Here is a 24108-nt window from a genome sequence, read left to right on the forward strand (position 1 = left end):
GGAACAGTGAGGTGAGATGCCCCTTCACGCAACCGTGCGGATCAGCGGAAGCACACTGAGCAGGGAGCGCTCAGGGATGCCTGGGTTTTGACAGCTTTGCACATCTCAAGTGTACCTTCCAGATTCATCTCTGCGCCACATCTCATAGGCATTTGCTCGGGAACAGTGAGTAAGTCAGAGTTCCTGCCCTTGGCTCTCTCTTTACTAAATTTTCAACTCAATTCAAGCTGTTTCCACGGTACCAAACAGCTGAATAAAAGGTGACACAGAGTTGCTTGGGTTGTATCGGGGAGAAAATCTGGATATCTGGAAACACCTGGAGAGTTTGCCATATATATATAAATACTTTGGATCTGAGTGTTTGGTAGTGGGGGACAGAGACAAAGTCTGAATCGCCAGCGTGTCTTTTCGCATTTGGGAAAGGCATTCTTTTGAAGAGAGGAGGACCCTGTCACTCAGAAGCCCCACTTCTGTCTCCAGCCTACTTTCATCTTCCCTGTTTGTTGCAGGTATGACAAGTAGTTCCGCTTGAAATGTTATAGAACTGGACTGGTCATTTCCTGTTGTTGTATCTTGAGGGAGGAAAAAATAGGCCAGCTCCTTTTCTAAAAAATCCAGTTTATTTATTAAATATGAAAAATATTTCTCAAGACCCTTCTTAGTTTGAGGTCCTGTGCATAACCTGAGGTCAGAGGATGACCAGGGTGCAGACTCCACCTTGCAGGAGGTCACTTTTTCATAATTAAGTAATCTCAGCACAGGGTGATTGGAGCTAATAAATGTCAGTGCAGAAGGCTTGAGTGCCCAGATGACAATGCTATCAACAGGGGAAAAGGAAAAAGGCCAGGGAAAAATCAGGTGAGGCAGTAAGTGTTTTTTAGGGTATTCAGGGGTAAATAGGAGTTCTCCAGTAGAGAAAAGGGAAGAAGGCATCATGGGCAGAAGAGCACGGGCATGGAGACAGCAGACAGCCAAGAATGTAAGACGTTCAGGTGGCGTCTGGGCAGGGTGCGGGCGCCATGGTGAAAGGTAAGGTCAGGAAGAAGACCAGGGCAACAGCATGGAAGGTGCCATGGCTTACAGAGCTCTGGCCTTGTGCTGTGCTTCACGGGAAGCCCCACAACCTCAAAGCGCCCTGCTCTTATTTCCTACAGCTAAGCACTCACCAGCCCAGGACCTAGCCACCCCACTCCCAGATACACCACCAAGAGACGGAAGTGCTTATGACCACCGCAGACACGTTCTAGAATGTTCAACAGCACCGTTATTCAGAAAAGTCCCAAGCCAGAAACAATCAAATGTCCACCAAGAGAAGAATGGCTACCTAAATTACAATATTTTCACATGCTAGAATACTTCATAGCATAAAAAAATGAACGAAATAATGACACTCGCCAGACATGGATGAATCTCACAGTCATTACGTTGAGCAAAAGAAGCCATTTATATGGAATTTCATTTATATGAAGTCCAAGAACAAGAGGCTTAATCTGTAGAGGTGGAAGTCCGAACAGTGGTCACGGGGGTGAGTACTGACGGCGAGAGGGCATAAGAGAGCCTTCTAGGGTGCTGGGAAGTGTTCTGTGTCTTGATCGGGTGGTACTCATGTGCGTATATGCGAATGTAAATATTCAACAGGCTCCACTCTGAGATTAGTATACTTTATTGAATATTTCAACTCAATGAAAAAGTAAACCAAAACAAAACTAACAAAAATTTAAAATAAGCCTCTCTAAATAGAATTTTAGAAATCTGGTGGTAATATATGCCATGACGAACCAATCCTCTTCCAAGAAGTCCCTTTCCTTGTGACCAGCGCTTCTGTCACCAGGTGATGTGTAGCTTCCATGGGAGTTTGATAGAGACAAGGTGCCCTGTAGCTGGTGAGAACAAAAAAGGCAGCAACTGAACACAAAGGCAGCAAAGTGAAGCGTACACTTGGTAAATTACGCTCAGAACCTCACCCTCTCCGCCTCTTGAGTGACCAAACTCCACGTGTTACGGGCATCCTCCTTACTACACGTTCATCTCTCCGCCCGTACCAGTTCTCCCACAGTCTGTAAGGATGAACTGAAGTCTCTTTTCTCTTAAAAAACAAAATCCCCCTTGGGCCCTGCCTTCTTTCCAGCTTTCTCGCTCACCTCCCTCTTCTCTCCTAAAGCCAACTTTCAAAAGTGCTTTTTCCAACTCACTGTCTCACATGTCATTCCTTCTTCAAATCCATGGATTCTTTTCCCCCCTTAGCTCTGAAGTCTCATCTCACTTGGCCTCTCAGTTGCCTTGGACATTGGTGATAACTTCCTGGAGCTGAAAATCTCTCTTTCTTGACTTTTGTAAGAGCCGTCTTTCCTGGTGAGCAGAACGTGGTTATCGTCTCCACCTCCGTGAAGGCTTGTGCTGGAAAGAATAACTGGGAAACCAAAGCGTATTGCAGCGAAGGCCGGCTGGACCACCTCCTGGGGTACCAATCCTTCGCGGGCCAAATTTCCTGGGAGTGAATTGGAAACGCGGAGCCAGTTTATTTAGAAACTCTGTGAAACACTTTACATAACTGGCAAAATGTAAATCAGTCCCTCTCGCACCCAAGTACAAAATGCCTTTGAGTGGGAGGTAAAAAAAAAAAAGAAAGAAAGAAAGAAAGAAGTGCTTTGCCAGCAATTGCCGGGTTCAGCTGCATATTTTTGTGACATGCTCGGGCAAGAGCTGTCAGCTGAAGACGAAGAGTATGTTGACGTGGTGTTCTTAAGTCAGTGATTCATTTCACTATCTAATTTTAAACCCTTTATTAGTCCTCCCAAGAAGTTAGTTTGATTCAGAAAATCACAAAAGACAACGGAAGGGAGGGTCTGAACCACAGAAAAATGAGATTTTTTTTTTTTTAAAGAACATTCAATCTCCTTTGCCCATGGGAGGGAATGATCAGAAGAACCTGTTTCTGAATATAACTTGTATTAAGAGAAAATAATTTTCTCATCATTTCCATTAAATAAACATTAAACATGTATTTAAAGAATATTGTTTGAAGGTGTCACAAATTAAGATCCTGCCAGCTCCCACCCATCACCCCAGAAGATGGATTAACTGTGAGCCAACCTTGCAATGAGGTGAGAGAAATCATGCTGAGAATGTGGGAGGAGGAAAGAGACTTGCTCTATTCAGACTAGAAGGACACTGTGACTGGTACAAAGGCCAAGCAAAATCAAGTTTGTGGAAAACAGGCTTGAGAGGAGTGTTTCTTAACCTTCATTGCACTTTGGAATCACCTGAGCAGACTTAAAGATGTTGATGACCTGGGTCCCACGGCCAGATCCAAATGTAATTGGTCCAGGGCATGGACTGGAGTGTGGGACCTTGTACCACCTCCCCAGCTGATTATAACGTGCGGCCAGGTGGAGGGCCGCTGCTTTAGGGAAAGGTTCAGCTGCCGGGAGCCGGCCTTCTCCAGAGAGGAGCCAGAGCGGCGGTTCTCAAAGTGTGTTCCCTGGACCAGCAGCATCAGCCTCACCCGGGAACCTGTCAGAGATGCAAGTCCGTGGGCTCCACCCCAGACCTACTGGGTCAGAAGCTCTCAGGGTGGGGACGCCCAGTGATCTGTATTTCTCAGGTGCTCCAGGTGATCCTGATGCACTAAGTCTGAGATCTAAGCAAAGGTGGCCTTGAAGGGGGGCTGGGGAGGAAAGCGGTGTAACGGTGAACCAAGAGAGTGAGGCAGAGTCCAGGGGAGGGGCACAGACGGCCACCTGGAAGGACCTTCTCTAAGGAGGGACTAAGAAGGGGAGCACCTGAGGGAAACAAAGGAAAGATGCAGAGTCTGGACTTAGGCACAGAGTGATGCCCAACAGGTCCTCTTCCCAGCCTGGGGCCCTGCCGTTGCCTCTTGGTCCCACGTTGCTGGCACAGTGTGGTTTTCCCAGCAAAGTGGCCAATTGAGGATGTGACGCGAGGGCGCCTCTCCCCTTTGTGCAGGGGCTCGGGCTGCTGCAGTAGTCGGAGAAACGAGGCTGGGGTTTCCCCTCGTAGTGGAAACGGCCGGACCCCGTTCCTGGCCGGCAGGGTGTTGCTTCTGGCCGCCTTTCACTTCTGCTTTCCTTTCTGACTCACGCCCAGCCCAGGGGCTCTGGGGACGGTTGTCTCTTTCCCTGGAAGAGTCAGAGCCGGGGAATGACTGCCCTTCTGGGGAGCTCAGGGGAAGCCGACTCTGCAGCAGAGGGGATGAGTTGCTTAGCTTATTCGTTTTAGTTCCAGTTAGCAAATATTTTCAGCATGTCTGCTCTGAGCGGGGCCCTGGGCCAGCCACTGGGGACGCAGAGAGGATGCAGAGCTGGCTCCTGGGATGCTCTCATTCAGGTGGAAAGGATTTGCTAGTGGAGGAGAAAAATCCACAGATCAATGTCCTCTGCCTGAGAGGTGTTATAATTAGAGTGATCTTTTAGGTTTACATCCAGATAGCAAAAGTGTGAGCTACTAACAGTGGCTCCAGGACAACAGGTGTGAACTGGGACTGTCCTGGGAGGTAAGGCCATGCTAGCCACACTACACCGGGTGGCATCACTAGTTGATAGCGTTGGTTGGCTCTCTACAACTTGGGGCTAGACCCCACTTGGCATGCTGTCCCTCTGTGGCTCCCCTGTATATACCATGCTCCCCCCGATGCCAGCTCCCAGAATCAGCTCCAGCCCGCAGAGTGCCACGTCACTGCAACGAGGACCCAGCCATGGCTCTGACATTCAGATATAATGGCCACAGTCCCCAGCTCTGCTCGCTATCCTACTGTGCAGTGTTGGACAGGGTCCAGGCTTCTTCGATCCTCACTGTCTCCTCTATAAAATGGTACTCCGATCTTACAGAGGTTTGTGGGGTCTAAAGAGGCCATTTAGACCTCTTTTAGATGCACATCTTTTCTCCTCTTAAGGTCCAAGTTTAATGCCTGCATTTCCATTACACTATACCCTTTGAATATGTGTAATTGGTCCAGGGTGTCGACTGAAGTGTGGGATCTTGTGCCACCTCCCCAGCTGATGTTTTACTGAACGTGGACATCAATTTTCCCACTCAGTGTCCACCTACAAAGATTATAACTGACCTAAAATGAGTTCTCTCGCTCCAATAAACATTTCTTGAGTGCTAACTCTGTTCCAGGCACCAAACCAGGTGCTGTAACGCATTCAGCCTCTTTTATCTTAAGCCTCACAATAACCTTGTGATGTGGGTAATGCAGGCCGTGCCAGACCCACTTTACAGAAGAGGTGAAACAAATTCCCCAAGGATCATAGCTCAGAAATAGCAAGAACATCTCTGCCTCTAGATGAGGAGCAGCTTAAGGCAAGTATTTAGACCAGGATCACGGAGAGTGAGGCTGGACTCAGGAGGAAACGTGGGGATCTGGGTCCAGGATCAGGAACAGATAAGCAAGGTCATCACACAAGTGCAGGGTCAGATCTTGTCTCTACTTCAAATTTTGATATTTTGTTCATCACGGATTTACTTTGATTTTTTTCAAAGGGACTCGGTTAAAATGTTTTTATCTTTATGCCTGAGTTTCTGGCACTCCCTTACGTTTTGTGCCTGAGGTCAGTGCCTCACTCATCTTAGTCTAGCCCCAGCCCTGTGGGGACATCCCTATGAGTCAGGGTTTGACGTGATATACCACGAAGCCCCTCCCCAGCGCCCCTCTCCCCACCCAGGCCAGTGTGAATTTGTATTAATAAACCACACGTTCAGGTCTCAGGCCCTCTGTGTTCCAGGAACTTGCACAGACTACTCCTCCCCTGCGAGCCCTGAGCAGGACGCCACTCTCTCCTCCCGCCCAGCACCCGCTCGGTACTGCTAGGCACCCAAGGTCTATTGAGTAATGACCCCAAGGCGAGGGTTTGGACTCCAATCCATGTAGCCTTTTGGAGAATAAATGCACACATGTCTGTGGACTTTGTAAAATGCTGATACAAGCTTCTAGATCTTATCTCTCCTGGGTAAAACCCTTCTTGACCTGCTGCCTTCTATTGCCTACCACCTCCATCCCAGCCAGGACCCAGCATGTTAACAGATGTCACAATTAATGTGTGTTGAGCATTTATTATGTCCCGGGCACCATCTAAGATCTTTACATACACTCACCCTGTAGACCCTCAGACCAAGCCTGTCCAGTTACTGTTAACTCTACTTTGTAAATGAGAAAGTTCAGACACAGAGAGCATCGGTCATTCTCGCAAGGTCGTGCAGCTAGTAAGTGGCAGGGCTGCGATCTGAACCCCGGGCAGGCTGGCGGCAGAGACCCACCCACTACCTGCTCCTGGCTCTGCCTGCGCTGGTGGGAGATGGGTCCTTCCGGGACCACTGAGGAGAGCCTGGGAAATTGCCTTGTTTCACTCTGGATTGGGGTAGGTTCACATGACACTAAGCACGCGGGGGGAAACTGAATTCCTCAGTTATGGTGTGGGCTGAATTGTGTCCCTCAAAATTTTGTATTTAGAGGTCCTAACCCCCATTATCTCAGAATGTGACTGTATTTGGAGAGAAGGTCTTTAAAGAGGTAATTAAGTTAAAATGAGTCCATGAGGGTGGGTCCTAGTCCAATATGATGGGTGTCCTTTTAAGAAGAGGAATTCTGGTCACAGACAGGTACAGAGGGAAGACACGTGAGGACACGGAGAAGATGACCAGCCACCAGCCAAGGAGAGAGGCCTCAGAAGAAGCCAGTCCTGCTGACACCTTGATCCTGGCCTTCCAGCCTCTAGAACTGTGCGAAAAGAAATGTCTGCTGTTCAAGCACCCAGGCTGCGGCTCTTTGCAGTGGCAGCTCAAGCGAACCGCTGCATCCCCCAAAGTGAATATCTAAGGCGAGACACAGAGACACCACTCGCCAGCGCTTGGGAAACACGACCTGGGCGGAATCTCGCTGGTACATGGCTTGCCCCCAGCCTCTCTTGTTTGAGCTACTGCCGATGCCCCGCTAAGGAGCAGAGGGAGGAAACTGTCGTATGTGGTCACATTTCTACCTTCTGGTCTCTCTGGAATGCATATTCTCTGCCCCTTTCCTATCCCACCTGTCAAAGGCCTCCCTTCCCTCGGCCTGCATCACTGTGCCATTGGTCAGCCTGCCCCTCCTCCTCCCACCTACTGCATCCAAAGCTTTCAGTTTAATTTTCTGAAAACCCAGCCTTGATCATGTAGGTCATGCTCCTGCTCCAAAACCTTCCATGGCTCCCCATTTCTTGAAGGGAAAAGCCTAGCTCCTCAGCTTGCTCTGATCTATCACAGGTCAGCTCTCAGTGGGACCTGCCACGGCACCCCTTTCCATACCCATCACTGGAATCCAAAGGAAACTACCTGCTGTTTCCCACACGTTCCTCCTGCTTTCCTGCCCCTCTGTTCTTGCTCACCCGGTCCCCTCTGCCTAGCATGTCCTTCTCCCCTTTGCATGTTTAAGTCCTACTGATTTCCCAAGCACAGTTCAAATCCCACCTCCTCCTCAAAGGTTTTGCATCCTACCAACCACTGTCTCTCTCTCTTCTCAAATCCCAACACACCATCTCTCCTGGCTTCTAGGTCCTCTGCACCTTGCATTGTAGGTACTTATGCATTTGCTCCACCCAATCCCTTCCTACATCTGCAGACCTTTGAGAACTTTCTGGAAGGGAGGCAGCGTGGTGGCTTAGGAAGGGGACGGCACATGGAGCTGGTGAACCTGTGTGTTCACTCCTCTCTCAGCCACTTGGTAACCCCAGAGGGACAGGAACACTTACCTCTGCAGCCCTCGTGGTCAGCACACAGGAGTTCCAGAAATAATCAGGGAGCCAAAGGGCAAATCATCTCATCTCGCCGAGTCTTAGTTTCCTCATCAATTAAATAGGAACGAAAATAATAATGATGGTAATAATACAAGCTTACAGGATAATCTTTACGAGGGTTAAAAAGAAATTTCTTTATAAATATTTTTTGAGTTTTCAGCTAGAGAGCGGACATGTCTGTATCCAGAAAACCATTCATTTCCTGTAAAGTCTTAATGCTCCACTAGCTTTCCTAATTTGACCAATAGTAAGTGCATGATGTGCTCAGTTGCTCTGCTAAGTGCTGTCACATGTTCCCCCATTTAATCCTCCCAACGGCCTGAGGAGGGAGGTGCAGATATTGTCACCACGTCACAGAAAACCTGGCTGAGCTGGGTCCGAGCCGCAGACTGAACTGGATGGGGAGGAGGAGCGAGAGACTGAGCCTTGATGGGTTAATCGGACGGTGACTCCAGCTGGGGAGTGAGACGGAGTTCCAGGATTTATCGGGACCACGATTCCCCAGCTGGGCTGGACCCAGTCTTACGTCTCGGCCTTCGTGGGCCTGGCTGGTGACTGTGAGGATTTGGAATTTCTGGGCCTGAGCTGGCAGTGGGCTCCCTGAGCCAGGAGTGGGGTAGCTCTGATGAGTAGATAATTGGGATGCTTCTTTCAGCTGAAGATAAAGTCCAGAGCCTCACTCCAGCCATTATCCTGCCAACCCTAATAGAGCCAGATTGATGGATACAGCGCGGAGGGAGTTTGGAACATTCTTGTGCACACTATATCACACTCAATAAGCGCCCGTGCACAATGTGGGACTTTTATAAGCCATTACAAAATCCATTTTGAAACATCTCTGGGTGCGACAGCCAGCTGCAAAGCATCTGAAGTATCCCTGACATTTGGGCTTTAGGGGAGCTTGTGAGAAGCGAGGACTCCAGAGCAATCGCGCGCGCACACTCGAGCCAAGAGGACTCGATCGTAAGGAAAACAGATGCTCGCGTTACAACCCACTGTACATCTTATACTGTATTTCGGCAAACGCACTAATCCTTCTTGTTAGACAAGAACAGAAACCCCCCAAATGCTTTCCATATGTCCCATTGTCTTCCTGGCCCTTTAATTCTATCTCACAAGCCCCCAATTTAGCAACCTTCATATTCATGCTAAACGTATTACATCAGTTCTAACATTGATATGTTTAATATGAATACAATTAAAGTTGCTTCAACATAATCCTGGTAAGATAAACAGTGTTGCTATTATTATAAACATCCCTGCAAGGTCTCTTGTAAAATATTATCAATACTAATAGAAGCACCCCCCCGCCCCCCAACCCAGATACTCGGACTAAACAATGCCACTGCCTCCCTTCTAATAACACATATGTCCAGTGATTTAAACATCGGTGCATCCAATGTAAACACCATTATAGCTAATGTAAAACAGTTACCCAGCCAGGCAGACCTTCAACCAGAAAGTTACTGAAGAGAAAGAACAGTTTCCTCGGCAAGAATGCATTACAGCCTGCCGGTGACATTTGCAATAGATTACTTAAGCCCGTAAAGAAATGAAAATTGCAGGCCCATTTTGAGCCAGAAATGATGAAATTGGAGAGCACAGGCTGAGAACAGTGTGGCACAGACCGGCTTCTGCCCAGGGTCCGCAGGCCCGGGGTGGCCTGGAAGGCATCCTTCTTGAGTCTTTGTGCAGACGTGGCCTCAGGTACCCGTGTCCTTTCGGTCTTGCATCCTGTCCGTGGTCTCCACCCGTGTGGGCTCGAAGCTGAAGACTGGCTTTGGCAGGGGGTCAGTGCTCACGAGGGCCAGGGCTGGCTGAGCGCGGGCACCTGGGCGCCCTTCTCCCCGCACTGGCCTCGCCTGGCACCACACGGAGCTATGGCTTCTCCTTCAAATTGTGCAGCATTTCCTCCTTTCAGATTACGGAGCAGGCCAGGGCTTTAGGGAGGAGACCTAGTGACGTCTCCAGAGTCAAAGCAGGATTATCAGTGCATTCATCTGATTCCGATCTCCCCTGGAAACTCTAAAATAAACAGATGGACCCCCAGGTGACAAGCCCTGGCCACGTTCACAAGAAGCTCTTGTTCATTCTTGCCTGCTTCCCCCTTTCTATCCAGTTCCATGATTTACTGACTCCTGCCGTCTTTACATCTCCTATTTCTGGAAACGTCTTGGGTGTGGTTCCAAGGATTCCAGAGCTGGGCTCTCTCTCTCTCTCTTTTTAATCCGTCAAGCCCACTCCTGCTAAATACCCCAACTCACTGAGCTATGGCTACGGGCACTTCTGCAGGGTGATGCCAAAAAGCAGCAGCTCAAAACTCCAGCTCTCACCGAGCTGCAAAGGTCTCCATGCTACACTGTGAGCCAGTGTTCCTGACCCCCCACTCCCCTCCGGGCCTCCCGGGGAACTTTCCAAATGTCCCCAGAATTGTAAGGATCCATTATGATTCAGAGAAAGGAAAAGGAAATTGCCCAATTACATCTTCCCCAAATACTTCAATCAAATTTGCCACCTCTCCCTTAAAAATTTTCACAAAAGAATATTCTTTTCTACAGATGACCGAACTTGTCAATGATCACGGAATACCCATTTTCTTGGCGTGACTGTGAGAACAAGCACTTGTATGTGTCCTTCAAAAACACGTGCTTGAGTATTCATCTGGCACTTAGAGTCAGCTCAAGGTTTCTCATCTCGGTACTACTGACATTTGGGGCCAGATAACTCCTTGCTCTGGGGGGCTGTTCTGTGCTTTGTAGGGTGCTTGGCCACGCTCATCAGATGCCAGTAACACCCTCCCCTGACCCCAGCTGTAACAACCAAAAATGTCTCCAGACATGGCCAAGTGTCCCTCAGGAAGCAAAACCTCTGTCTCACACTCAAACACGCACACGCGTGTGCACGCACACACACACATCCACTGAAAACCACCGAGTCAGCTGGGTGAATCAAAGCATCTGACAAATGAAAGCAAACTCAGATGCAAGTTCTTGTCTCCTTACTTACTGCCTGTGTGGTCCTCTTAGGCAAGGAATTTAATCCACCTGAGCCTCAGTTTCCCTATTGATACAGTGAGATCAATGAAATCCATGTACCAGGGGTGTGGGAAAGCACCTACATCTGAGCTATGTAAACCCATGATGTCAAATCCAAGGCACCCGTGATGCTGGTTTGCCTCCCAAACCAAGCATCCTCTCCTTGAAGGAGTCTGTCGAGGCCCAGAGCACAGACAGGGTGTTCTCATTTCTCCAGAGTCTGGAAAGATGGAGAGCTGGAATTCCATTCCAGCTAAACATCATATTATGAATACCGGGCAGCTGTTTCCTAATAAAACCCCAAACCATGTAAACACTAGTATAGTTTTCAATTTGTAGTCAGATTAGATGCCAGGAGTCTTTGGTTCCATTTTTTTTTTTAAGTGAAATCTTTACAGAGGATTTGAAAGCAAGCTATTTTCTGCCTCTCTGGAGAAGTGTAAGTTTTGGAAAGTGGGTCTCCCTGGAATGTTTTAGCTTCAACCAGGGTGGATGAAAAAAAAAAAAAAAGGCAGGTTAAGTCACGTGATAGAATTTCTGGACTCAGATTCATCAGCTCATTTAGGAAGTGCCCTGTGGAATGAAATATGCACAGAAAGGAGGCTTTGTGTCATTCTAAAAGCTATTTTATGTCTTTGGGAAAGCAGGTGGGTGTTTATGTTCGTGCTCTTTTGAGTGTTCTGTTTTAAGCATCAAACACTTGCAAATGTTGTATCGCTAAAGTCACCCCAGGAAAAAAAAATCTTCCTACTGGGGAGGGGAGCATAATTCTCAACTCCCCACATCCTCACGTCTGTGCAGTACAGAGTCCACACCATTACCGTTACTCTTGGTGCCAATAGGAAAGACCCCACATCCACTGAGCATCTCCTGGTGGACTCTGGGCATCCAAAGATGCGCAGGTAAGTTTCCCACTCCAAGGCTGCCTGCAGCCCTGCAGGGACTGAGAAGACTGACCCCGGGGGAGGACGGACCCTGCTCTTCCCCTTTCCTGCAACAAGGAATTAGGTCTCAGGGGGCTGCTTGGAATGGAGAAGTAGTTCTCATTCCTGAAGCTCTCGGGACAGCTGAGCTCTGGGCTCCACTGAGAGCTCAGAGACCAAGGCACAGAGGTTCCTGTCACAGGGGAGCCTGAAACCATACTCCCTGTGCTTGACAGTGCGCTTGTGAATGGTGGGGGGTCTGGAAGAGGGGGTAGGAGGGGGTTGCTGAGCTGACCGTGGGGCTGGCTGGCCCAGGGCCACTGTCCCGCCCAGGGGTGGGGGCTGGCAGAAGGAGCAACCCTGGGGGATCAGGTCACTTCCCGCCCCAGGGCTGGTCTCCTAGAAAGCAAGGGAACACCCAGCAGGGCTCCTCCGTGAGCTCACCTCCCATCCATTCTCAAGCATGCCCGAAATCAGCCCACAGACATCTCTTGAGCACCGTTCTGTGTTTAGATTAAAGGCTTCACGCGGCTGCCTTCTCTTATTCCAACTGGCCCCAGGTCAGGCCTTCAGTTCCTCTAATTCCAGTCACCATCACGATGCAAGGGACTCCTTCATCTGTATCTCTCGCTAAGATCTCCTAGTGCAGCAGCAGGCTGATCTATCCAGCAGACTCCTGGAGAGCTCTGCTGGGAAGCCGGAACCGGTGTCTCCACTGGGAAGCCTCCTCTGACCCTCAGCCAAGGTGGAGGCCCCTCCATTTCCCATCACACTGGGCCTCCCGCTTCTTGCATCCGCCAGCTTGTCCTATGGTCCATCTGTTGGCGCATGTCTCCCGGTGACTGCGAGCACCTAGAGGGCAGGTGCCACGTCTGATTTATTTCTGCCTCTTCTGGGCTTGACCGAGTAGGTGCTCTGTGAATTCTTCTGGGGCGAAGCATCTTCACTGACTGGGGCTCTGGGAAGAGGGCAGTGCCACAGGGAGGGAGCTGACGCTGGCAAGTGAGTACCTGCCAGGGATGAACTTAAGGAACTTTGTGAAATTAAAGTTGTCACATGTGAACACTGACAACTTCCAGCTGCCTGTCCATGACAAGGAGGCTCACAAAACGTGGCCTGCATCCTCTCCCTCCATCCCACTCCTTTTCAAATGCCTCTGGAGCCTACAGGCCCACAGAAGATGAATTATCAAGGAGGCACGGAGCCCAGGGCAGGACAGAGCCTCTCCGATTTAATTTCATGTTCATTACTGCTTAACCACGTCTGCTCATCAGTGCTTTTGGGAAGACATCTCCCGGCCTTGACAGGTGACTGAGAAGGGATGTTAAAACCACAAGCAGGGGAATCAAAAGGTGAAAACACAGAGCTTTGAGCCAGGATGAACAGTCTGCCCCTCGTCTTCCATGTGCCGTGGGTGTGCAGAGCCAGCTAGAGTTGAGGATGAGTGGGGACCCATGGGGCACCTCCGTGCGCGACTGTCCGTGCCTACCTGATCATGACTGACTTTTGAAAGTGATAGCTGCTGCTTCAGCTTGGTCATCCACATCCCATGCAAGTTCCCCTTTTGGCCACGTTTCTCCTGGAACCACACAGCGAAGGAGATTCTGGGAAATCTAGTTCCAGCTGAGTTGGCAGAGCAGAGTGAAGCACACTGCTGTGCTCTTGTAAGATTTTTCTGTCAGCCACATTGGTGGCTGCTGTTTTGGGATGAGGTGATGCATAAGTAAGTGATCAGAAATCTACTTTTTGAGCATGACCTCTGAGCAGGAGTGGTTGGCTGGGTGATTTTAGGATAGCTTCTTCAGCTAGGATGGCCTGATGCACGCCTCAGATCCCTACCCCTGAGGTGGCTAGCCCTGAGAGTGGGCCCATAACCCCTGCGCTTCATTGGCTAGAAGGCCCTTATCTCTGGAAAGTGCTGGACTGAACACAGCCAATGCCTGGTGAACTCAGGGGAAAGCAGGACCCTTCAGTCTCTGTGCTGGGGACTTGGGTGAGCACCAAGTACCTCCAGATCTTAAAGCCAGGTGCCATCCATGAGGGGCATGCTAAGAGGGCTCAAGGGAACGGGGGGCTCCGTGTGTGTCCCCTAGGATGTGAGGCTGGATTTGATCCCCACTGGTGTACAATGCTAGGACTGAGACCCCCTTGCCCGGGGCTAGAGTGGCATGAGGAACCAAGCGCGCCCCTCCCCGACTGCGGGAGTCCACGCTGGAAGCAGTCCTGAGCGGCTTTTGCCCTCGACTCAGCTGCAGTGTTATTATCCTGGACAGGACTTTTTGATTATTAAAATGAGAGCATTCTTGCGAATTAAAGTAACTGGAAGATTTATTATTAAGGAATGCCTGCAAAGGTCGTGGGCTTGATCTATGTTCCATCCATCCTCCCTATCCCCCTAAGGGCTGAGAGAGAACTTCTTAGTGAGGCTTACAAAGGGAGAGTGGTGGGTACGAATAAAACTGTCTTCGCCTTCCACCCACGAGCATCTGCCCAGCAGGGAAGCCAGTTACCCTGTACTGCTTCGGTCAACTTAGCCCAAGGTGGAAGGAACACGCCACTGGTGACTACAAACCATCCAGGTAGGTAATTTGAAACCTCTGAGCCTTAATTTCTCAATGAAGTGTGGATGGTGACAGCGACTGCCTCACGAGGGCCTTCTATGCGTGTTTGCAGCGAGACCACGCCAGGCATTTAGCAGGTGCTCCGCAGGATGAGAACCCAAGGGGCAGCCCGCCCTCCTGCCTGGGCCCGCGGGCTCCCAGCCTAGAGCCTTGCTAAGTTCAGGACAAAAGCCAGGACAGAGCTCAGCGCCCAGCAGTGCTTCTCAGGTTGACTAGGCAGCAACAGATGGCCCCGGGTGCAAATTTAAACAAGCACTGTGTGCCCGCTGCTTGCTCACGTGCTCTGCTCATCAGGGTCTGGGTTTAAACAGCGAAGTCACCCCTTGCTGCTCTGGTCACGGCTCTGGCTGAGCTTTGGTGGACAATGACTGGAAGTGAGAGCATGCCTTCCGGCTGCAGAGGCTCTGTTTACACCAGCCATCCTGGAGGGGGGCACAGGGTCCAAGCGGGAGACCTGGCGCTTCAGGACAAGGCGGCCAGGCTGAGACACAGGCCTCTCCCATCAGCGGGGGGTTCCTGATGGTTCCACTTCTCGGCAGAGTGCTTGGGCGCAGGGTAGGAAAGGGGCAAAGGGTGTGGGCTTTGAATTCCAACTGCCTGGTTCATGCCCCAGCTGTGCTGTGTGATCCTGAACGTGGAACGTAACATTTCTGTGCCTCACTCCCTCTGCCACGGGGGCTCCCGCGAGGGGTAGATGAAACGGCGCCATGAAGTGCCCTCAGTAACGTTCTTCCTTCTCCCACTTTTGTTCTTCGTCTTCCTTCACAATTTTCTGCTGTGCTTCCCTTTTCCTTCCAGAGGCCGAGCTCCCCGCAGACCCCTCTTCTCACTTTCCCCTAATTTGGGCTCCCTTACCTTGATTTTCAGGCCTCACCCTGTCAGCTGCACCCCGCTGGCCCCGCATTGCTGGTGCCCCCTCCCTCCCCACCGCTGCCTCATCCGTCCCTCTCCCTGTTGCTTTCTCTCTGTCCTTCCACCCAGGTCCTCCACCATCTCTCCCCATCTCTGTGTTCATGTGACTCTGCTCATTCCCTTCCGCTTTCAGAGAGCTTTCTGCACCGACACCTTCTCTCCACTCTCCTTGGCCATTTGGCTGCATCTCCAGGGTGTCGCCAGACCGGCCAGTGGCAGAGGCAGGAACAAAGACGGGAAGGAGGGCCAGGTCCACCAGCCCTCTGGGGAGAGAGAAATTGTGTCGGAAGTTGTATCCCTGTGTGCCATTTTAGCCAGACCAGGACCTGCCCTTTGGGAAGATGACTTAACTTGGACAGTGAATCAATTAGTTACACACACAACCACACACACACACACACACACACATGAATACAATACTAATCCTAAAAACCAAACCAAAACAAAATCAGAGCTTCAGCACCCCCACCCCCCAGGCTAGGAAAAATTATCCACGCATTTGGACTCCTCTTCCTCCCTCTTTTTTCCTGCCCACTGGGTTCAGCTGATGTTTTCCTGGAAGTGAGAATGGCCCTTTGCTGAGCATGAGCCAGAGGGCAGGTCATTTAGGAGGGCTGGTGGAGTGGCCAGAGCAATGGCTTCGGTCCCCGATCCTCTTTGCCTGGCACTTACCGTAGAAACGGGCATCCCGCATTTTGACTGCAATGCAGTTGAATCTGCAATCATAGAGACAGAGCTGGTGAGGTCTGCCTCACCACCTGTCTAGCAGGGTGAGAGTCACGTGCTGGAGGGTTAAGCTGGATGACGTACGAGGAAGGCCTGGCATATTACCCGGCACAGAGGAGGACTTCAGAAATGCTAGTTTCCTTTTCCTTAAGTTGTAGACATAATGAGGAATCACAACCCACAAGATCACAGCACCCTCGAGGAGGGAGGGGTCTCCCAGCCAACGCGGACCCCACCTCCAGGGCCGTGGTCCAGAGAGCGGCAGGTGCAGGCCCTGCTTGACCCTCCACTGACGGGGACGCAGGCCCTCCTTCCCACTGCATCTGTGATGAGCTGTCATTGCTAGAAGTGTTTTTCTGTCTCATCACTTCTCTCCAGTCAGACCACCAATCCTCATTAGTTTTCTAGACCCCTGTTAGAAACATTCAGTTTATTCGTCCTCGTGGCAGCCTTTCTGAAGTCTGAGACCACTTTACATGGCTTCTTGTTGTCCCTTCTCCGGAGTAGACATCCCCAGTGTGCTGAATCATATCGTAAATGACTTGATTTCCTGACCCCTCACTTTCTTGGTGTCTGAAAGTTAACATGATCCAAAGGAAATACCAGGCAGAGGCAGAGCTGTGTGTACGACTCTGGCTAAGTCACTTCTCTGTGTCTCAGTTTTTCCATCTGTCCATTGGGCATATCAATGGGATAAACCAAGTACTGAGCACAGTGCTGGGTCCGGAAGACGTCAGCAATCATTGCTTTCCTGACCGTGCTGTTCCTGACGTGGAGGATTTGTCCACGTGACTCTCAAAGCGTGACTTGGAAGTGAAAGTGGCCGCTTCCAGGGAGCCTGCATAGCTCCCCGGGGTGGACACCACTCTGCCTCTGTCACTTTGGAGATGCTACTCTAACAATAAGCACTTAAAGGCAGCTTTGGTGTGAGGCATCGTAAGACTCCTTATCCCAGCCCGCAGTTGGGTAGGGAGCACGTGTGATCTTTGAACCATTAGGTGTAAACAGCAATTTCTGTTTAGGTTAGACTCAGCTCTGTTCACCTCAGAACATAATATTCCAAGCACAGCTCGCTCCCACCACCCCCTCCTCCGTCCCGGAGGCGGCTGGGACGGGGTGGGGAGGTCTCCAGTGTTTGTATGGCACCCAGGACTGCAGACGGGCGGCTAGGTTGTGCTTTTCTCCTGGGAAGGTGAAGGGTGCTGAATTCTATCAGTTCAATCAGAGGACAAATTCCAGACTTGAAAATGCGATCAGCAGGCAAGGGGAAACTCACAGCCATGAATGAGAAAAATAACTGCCAAAGGTGAAGGGATAATCCTTTTCCAAGTTCGCCTTTCACAGTCATTGGGGCTTGGACACGTTTTTGGCCCCTGTGAGTGCCAGGTGGTAGCAGGTGCCAGAGGCTTAAGAAAGAAAGGATCACAGGTGAATTTAGCATTCAGAAGACTCTGTCATTGGCTTCATTGTTTCCGTAGTTGGAGAAAAGGCGTCAGTGACTCAGCTGCCGCTCCTGAGCACCTTGGTCCCTTGGGGCAGGCCAGCTCTCTGGAGAAGGTGGGGACCTTCTGGTCGGGGAGATCCATGCAAGTTCTTCAAAGAAGTGATGCTCAGAGAGGGGTAGGATATAGCTCAGTGGTAGAGCACATGCTTAGCACACGTGAGGTCCTGGGTTCAATCCCCAGTATCTCCATCAAAAGAAAAAAAGAAAAAAAAAAGTGACACTTGCACCTTAAAGAAAGGAGTGTCCCTCTCCAAGCCCTAATTACTAATTATTTCTCATTTTGCATATTCTTCTTGTTCTGGCCTTCCTATACATATATTTTTAATGTGAGAGGTTATGAGGAATTCATGAACGATCTTTGCTTTTTCATTTACCATCATCTCACAAAAAGCTCTCTGTGTTACTACAGGATCTTTACAATGATCATTTAAAAATATAAATACCTCACACAGATGAACAGTACTGTATTAGGTATCTACAGCTGCCGTAAAAATTACTGCAAATTTAGAAGCTTAAAATAATATAAATGTCTTATCTTATAGATCTGAGGTCAGAAGTCTGGGCTTCACAGGCTGAAATCAAATGTCAGTGGCCTGGGCTCTTATCTGGAGGCCCTGGGAGAGCATTTGGTCCCCAGTTTATTCAGGTTATTAGCAGAAGTCAGTTGTCTGCCGTTGTAGGGCCGAGGTACCGTTTATCCTTGCTGATTATCAGCTGGGGCCAGCGCTTAACTGCTAGAGGCCGCATCTGGTTCTTGCCTGCAGGCTCCCGTGTCTCAGAGCCAGCAACGGCGCATCAAATCCTTCTCGCACTTGGAATCTCTCCGACTTCCCCTCTGCCACATTTGTCTGCTCCAGCCAGTGAAAATTCTCTGCTTTTCAGGGCTCATGTAATAGTCCTGAGCTCATCTAGATAATCCAGGGTAATCTTTCTACTTTGAGATTCCTAACCTTAATTATGTCTGCAAAGTAAGTGCCCTTTTTCATGGCATAAACATATTCACCGGCTCCAGGGATTAGGGCACGGGCATCTTTGGAAGGCCATTACTCTGTTTACCTCAAACACTTAAGCTTTAACACTTAACCATTAGCTCTTGTTGGATATTGAGACACTTGGTGGGTGTGTTACTTATTTCTTTGTTTACTGTTGTAGATAACACTGTAATGAATGCTCTTGACACTTGGTTTTTGCTTCGGTAGGAACAGTTGCTTAGGTAACACCTGATGGTGGGACTACTGGTCCAAATTATGGACATCTTTACAACCTGATATTTATTACTCTATTGCTTCCCACAAAGAGTTGCACCTGATTATATTACTACTGGTTTTAGATTTAATCTGTTCACTTCCACCTTTTCCCTAGCTGAGTTTTGGCACAAACTGTAAAAAGAGGTTACAGGGGCGTTCTATTAATTAGGCATTTTTGTCTTCCAAATAAACTGTGAACAATGAAGAAGCAAATTTGATGACAGGGACTCTTACTCCGTAGTGCTCTGTGGGATGCTGAGATTCCAGCGGGAGGTGGCAGTATACAGTATTTTTCAAATATAGACTGTGATAGGTTAAGATAAATATATATATAGTCTAGAACAACCACTAAAAACTAAGCAAAGGGAGGAGATAAAATAAATTAAAAGCTTATTCTTTGAAAAGATCAGGAAATGGATAAACTTCAAACTTAAGTGATCAAGATATAGAGATGATCAAATCAGCAATCAAAGAGGCTGTGTGTGCAGATCCTATGAACATTTATTTTATAAACAGGTTTATGGAAATAAATTTGATACCTCTGACAAAATGGGCAAGTTAATAATACACTCTTAGTTTTTTTTTGTCACTGCTGTGACAAATTACTACCACCTTGATGGTTTAAAATAACATGCAAATTTACTATCCTAGAGTTCTGGAGGTAAGAAGTCTGAAATGTGTCTCACTGCGCTAAACTCAGGGTATCAGGATAATTGCATGCCTTCTGGAGACTCTAGAGGACAATCCATATATTTGTCTTTTCCAACTTCTAGAGGCCACTTGGCTCATGGCCCAACCCTTGAAAGCCACTGACATTGAACCAAGTCCTTTTCATGCTGCCATCTTTCTGGGTTCTCTCTTTTCTGCCTTCCTCCTTCCACTTATAAGGACTCTTATGATTGAACTGGGCCCACCCAGGTAATCCAGGGTTATTTGCCATCTCAAGATCAGTTTATTAGCAACTTTAACTTCATCTGCAACTCTATTGCCCTTTGCTGTGTAACTTACCATGTTCGCAGGTGCTGGGATTACGATGTTGACAGCTGTAGGAAACCATCATTCTGTCTACCATTCACATGTGGAATAGAACAAGGAGAAATGGAACAGGAAGAAACAGAAAATATAAATAGCCCCATGTTTACTAAAAATAAATAAATAAGTGACTAAAAACCTGTCCACAAAGAAAAGTCTGAGCATAAATGGCTTTTCTAGGGAGCTCCATTAAATAATTAAGGAAAAATACCAATTCTGTAAAATGTTTCATAAAGGAGAGATGGAGAGACTTAACTTATTTTATGACTCCAGTATTGCCTTGGTATTAAGACAAAGATATTAACCAGACAGGATATTAAGAGAAAAGAGACTAATGTTTAGAGAGTAATATCTAGGGTAAATAACCATCTAGGTTTGCCTGGGGCTGTCCCAGCTTTAGCACTGAAAATTGCATGTCCCAGAAGACCTCTCAGTGGCAGGCACTCTACATAATGAACATACATACAAAATTATAAACATAGATACAAAATGAACATAGACACAAAATTCCTTAGCAAAGTATTAGGGTATTAAATTCAGCAATATGTCATAAAGGTAGTACAATATGCCCCAGTGGGGTTTATTTCAGGAGTTCAAAATTGGTTTAACAATCAAAAATCAACCAATGGCATTTAGCATAGAAAGAATACATGAGAAACAACATACCAGTTTCTCAATGGATGCAGAAAAAATATTTGCTAAAATTTATCATTCATTTATGATTTTAAAAACTCTCAGCAAATTAGGAATAGAAGGTAACTTTCTCAGTTGCACCATGTATGAAAACCTACCACTCACATCATAATCAACAGCAAAAGATCAGATGTGTTCTCCCCTAAGATTCTGAACAAGGTAAGGAGATTACCGCTATTGCTCAAAATTGCACCGACAGTCTTTTATAAATATATAACAAATAACCATAACAATACGTACAACAATAAATATAACAAAATATGTGCATGACTTCTGCATTGAAAAAAAAAAATTAAGAGATACACCTGGTACATTGATCGGAAGAATCAATACAGGATTTCAGTTCTCCCCAAACGGATCTATTAACTCAATGTATTCACAATAAAAAATGATAGGCTTTAATTTTATTTGACTCTAAGATTTTTTTTTGAAAATGCAAAAATTCAGAACAGTCAGAACAGTTTTAAAAAAGAATGAAGTTGAAGAGCATGTACTACCTGGTCCTTAAATACGAAGCTATAATCCATACAGTACGGTATTGGCATAAGGACAGACATATAGATTAATAGAATGGACTGTTCTGGACTCAGAATATACAGCTGACTGATTTTTAACAAAGAGATCAAGAAAATTCAATGCCGAGAGGATAATCTTCCCCATAAATGGCACTGGAATAATTAGATATCCACATTCAAAACATAAACTTTCATCTTTACCTCACACAACAACTAAAAATTAATCTGAAATGGATCATAGATCTAAAGATGAGCTAAAACTTGAAATCTCCTAGGGGAAAAAAAAAAGCATAAGGGAAAACCTTCTCAATCCTGGTACAGGTAAAAATTTCTTAGATGGGTTAAAAAAAGCATTAACCATAAAGAAAAACATGGAAAGTTGTATTTCATCAAAAGTAAAATCTTCTTTCTGTCACAAAACAGCATTTAGAAAATTAAAAGGCAAGCCACATATTGGGAGAAAAATTTTCGTAAAAAATTATATCTGACAAAGGGCTTATAGCGAAGATATATATGTATGTATGTATGTATCTGTCTGTCTGTCTATCTATCTATCTATCTACCTATCTATCTAATTATCTATCTCACTCACAACTAAATATAAGACAAATAGCCCTAATTAAAAAGAAAATGGAAAAGCTTTCAACAGACTTCACACATATAGAAATGACTAACACACATTCAACAACATTAACCATCAGAGAAATGCAAATTAAAACTTCAGCAAGATACCACTACAAATCTACTAAAATTAAAAAGATCAACAATGTTAAGAGTTGGTGAGTTCTGGAGCAAATGGGAATTCTTAAATGGTGCTGGAGGAAATGTAAAATGCTTCAACAACATTGCAAAAGTCTTTGGTAGTTTTTTTTTTTCTTGCAAAGTTAAACATACATTTACTATACAACTCAGCAGTTCCACTCCTAAGTATTTCTCCAAAAGAAATAAAAATATTATTTTTTTACCTCAGGCTTGCAAAATTTTGCAGTTTTATTCACAAGAGCTCAAAATTGGAAACTAAACAAATGTTAATCAACTGGTGAATGAACAAAGTGTGGTATATCCATATAATGGAATTCTACTTTGTAATAAAAGAAACAAACTACGGATGCAAGAAAAACCATAGATGAATCTCAAAAGCATTATGCTGAGTAAAAGAAACCTTCCACAGCAGAATATACATGGCACGGTTCTCGTCACCTTAAACTCTAGGGCTGGTAAAAAATAACATATGTCAACAGGAAGCAGATCAGTAGTTGCCTGGGGCTGGAAGTGGAGGTGGAAACTGATGGCAAAGGAGCACAAGGGAACATTTTAGTTGATGAAACTGTCTTGGGGTTGTGGCTACATGCCTGTGTGCCTTTTGTCAAAACTCATCAGACTGCACACTTAAATGGATGCACCAGGAAGGAGAGAGTAGATCTCCAAGCTTGGTACAAATGGAGTAGTCTGAGGCTGAAGGGAAGTGGGGTCTGATCACAGGTTAGCTGCTGCCACGCAGACCACTGCTGGTGCCGCCTAGGGAGACGAGGCTGAAGTACAATTGGGTGAAAACATAAAAGGCTGGTCTCCATGATTCCTATGGGAAAAATGAGCCATGGGGCATAGGTGTTTCAGACCTCTGCTCGGGAAGGCTGGAGGAGTAGGTTACAAATGGTCCAAAGTCAAGTAGACATGGCAACTTAAGAGCAGAACACAGTTTGTCCTCTCCAGAGAGGGAAGCTCCATCCCACTGCATGATGAATGTAGAAGCTGTGCAGATGTCTGAACCCAGGCCCCAGGGCAGGCAAGGAGGTGACCAGCACACCACAGGGCGCTGGACAGACTTGCTGTAGGGCCTCCCAGATGGTCAGTGGGGATTTGAATGGGACTGAGAGGCTAGGAGAAGAGCCAGAGAAATACTGAAAGCAGTGTTTATTGTATATGATAGCTCCTAGATGTGGGCGCCTCTGCCAACCCATGATGGGGCAACAAAAGATTCCCTAAGAACAGGCAAACAGGACCGAAAGGGGGATTGTTTGCCTTTGTATGGAAACCACAAACTTGAAGCACTTCAAAACGCTAGATGATAATTTACATAATTGATGTGCTAATTGATTTTAGATCAACAAAGCAGTTACTTAAGATTTAGAGGGTGCCCCAAAGTGTGGTTCACACACTCCTATGGGTCTATCCTTGGTCAAGTAAGTTCAGGCATTAAGAATATGCATTAGAAACGTTGGTCTCAATTGTCAGTGGACTTGTAGTTTGTAACTCCTTTTTTCTTTTTCCTTTTTATAGTTGCTAATTTCGGTACAAAATTACAAAGGCATTTAACTGAGAAAACTTGGAAATTAAAAAAAAAAATTGGTCCCTTACCATAAATAGTTTGAGAAACATTGCCACAGACCAGAGGACAGGAAAACTAGCCCGCAGGCCAAATCCAGCCCATCCATTTTCTACAGACTATGTGGTAAGAATGCTTTTTACATTTTTAAATCATTTTTTAAAAAATCAAAAAAGAATATTCCATGACATGTGAAAATTACACAAAATTTATATTTCAGTGTCCATTAATACGATTTTATTGTGACACAGCGATGCTGATTAATTTACATACTGTGTATTCTTGCTTTCACGCTACAATAGCTGGTTGAGCAGTTGCAACAAAAACCACTGCGCCCGCAAAGCCTAAGATACTTACTATCTGGGTCTTTACAGAGAAAGTTTGCCCACCCCTGCTCTAGAAATAATTACAACTCACCAGCCTGCATTCTGGTAATCAGCTGTTTGAAAATCATCAAAACTAAAGTCTTTCTTCAAAACTTGTCCTTATAAACTCTGGGCTAATCCCTATAATGCAGCCAGGTGGGCGCCCTCGCTGGGGTCGCTCCTGTCCTGCTCATGGCCGCCCCATTGGTGCCCGTAACTGCCAGCACGTGGCTTGGCTCACCCCCGCGTCTCCCGAGGGAAACCGCCTGCTGCCTTTGTTGTTCTGGGCATTCCCATTCACGTTTTCACCAGGCCTAACCCTGCCCGGCTTGTAAAATCTTATGGGATCCCTGCCCAAGGAGGGATGGCTGAAGGCGGGTAGAAGCGCCGCTCTGAGGAGGTGGTAACCTTTGAGCAAGGCG

The 24108-nt window shown here is 47.3% G+C and overlaps 1 long non-coding RNA gene across 1 annotated transcript; it reads right to left on the bottom strand.

Annotated features, from left to right (window-relative positions):
• Positions 1–1462: 1462 nt before the first annotated feature.
• Positions 1463–24106, bottom strand: LOC140696122 (uncharacterized). The gene is made up of 5 exons (XR_012072169.1): positions 23739–24106; positions 19764–19820; positions 7743–7833; positions 2193–4361; positions 1463–1880 (listed from the first exon to the last, which is right to left on the bottom strand). It is a non-coding gene; the product is annotated as an uncharacterized lncRNA (long non-coding RNA).
• Between the last annotated feature and the right edge of the window lie 2 nt (positions 24107–24108).

This window comes from Vicugna pacos, chromosome 4, assembly GCF_048564905.1.
Source record: "Vicugna pacos chromosome 4, VicPac4, whole genome shotgun sequence".
NCBI classification, from domain to species: Eukaryota; Metazoa; Chordata; class Mammalia; order Artiodactyla; family Camelidae; genus Vicugna; species Vicugna pacos.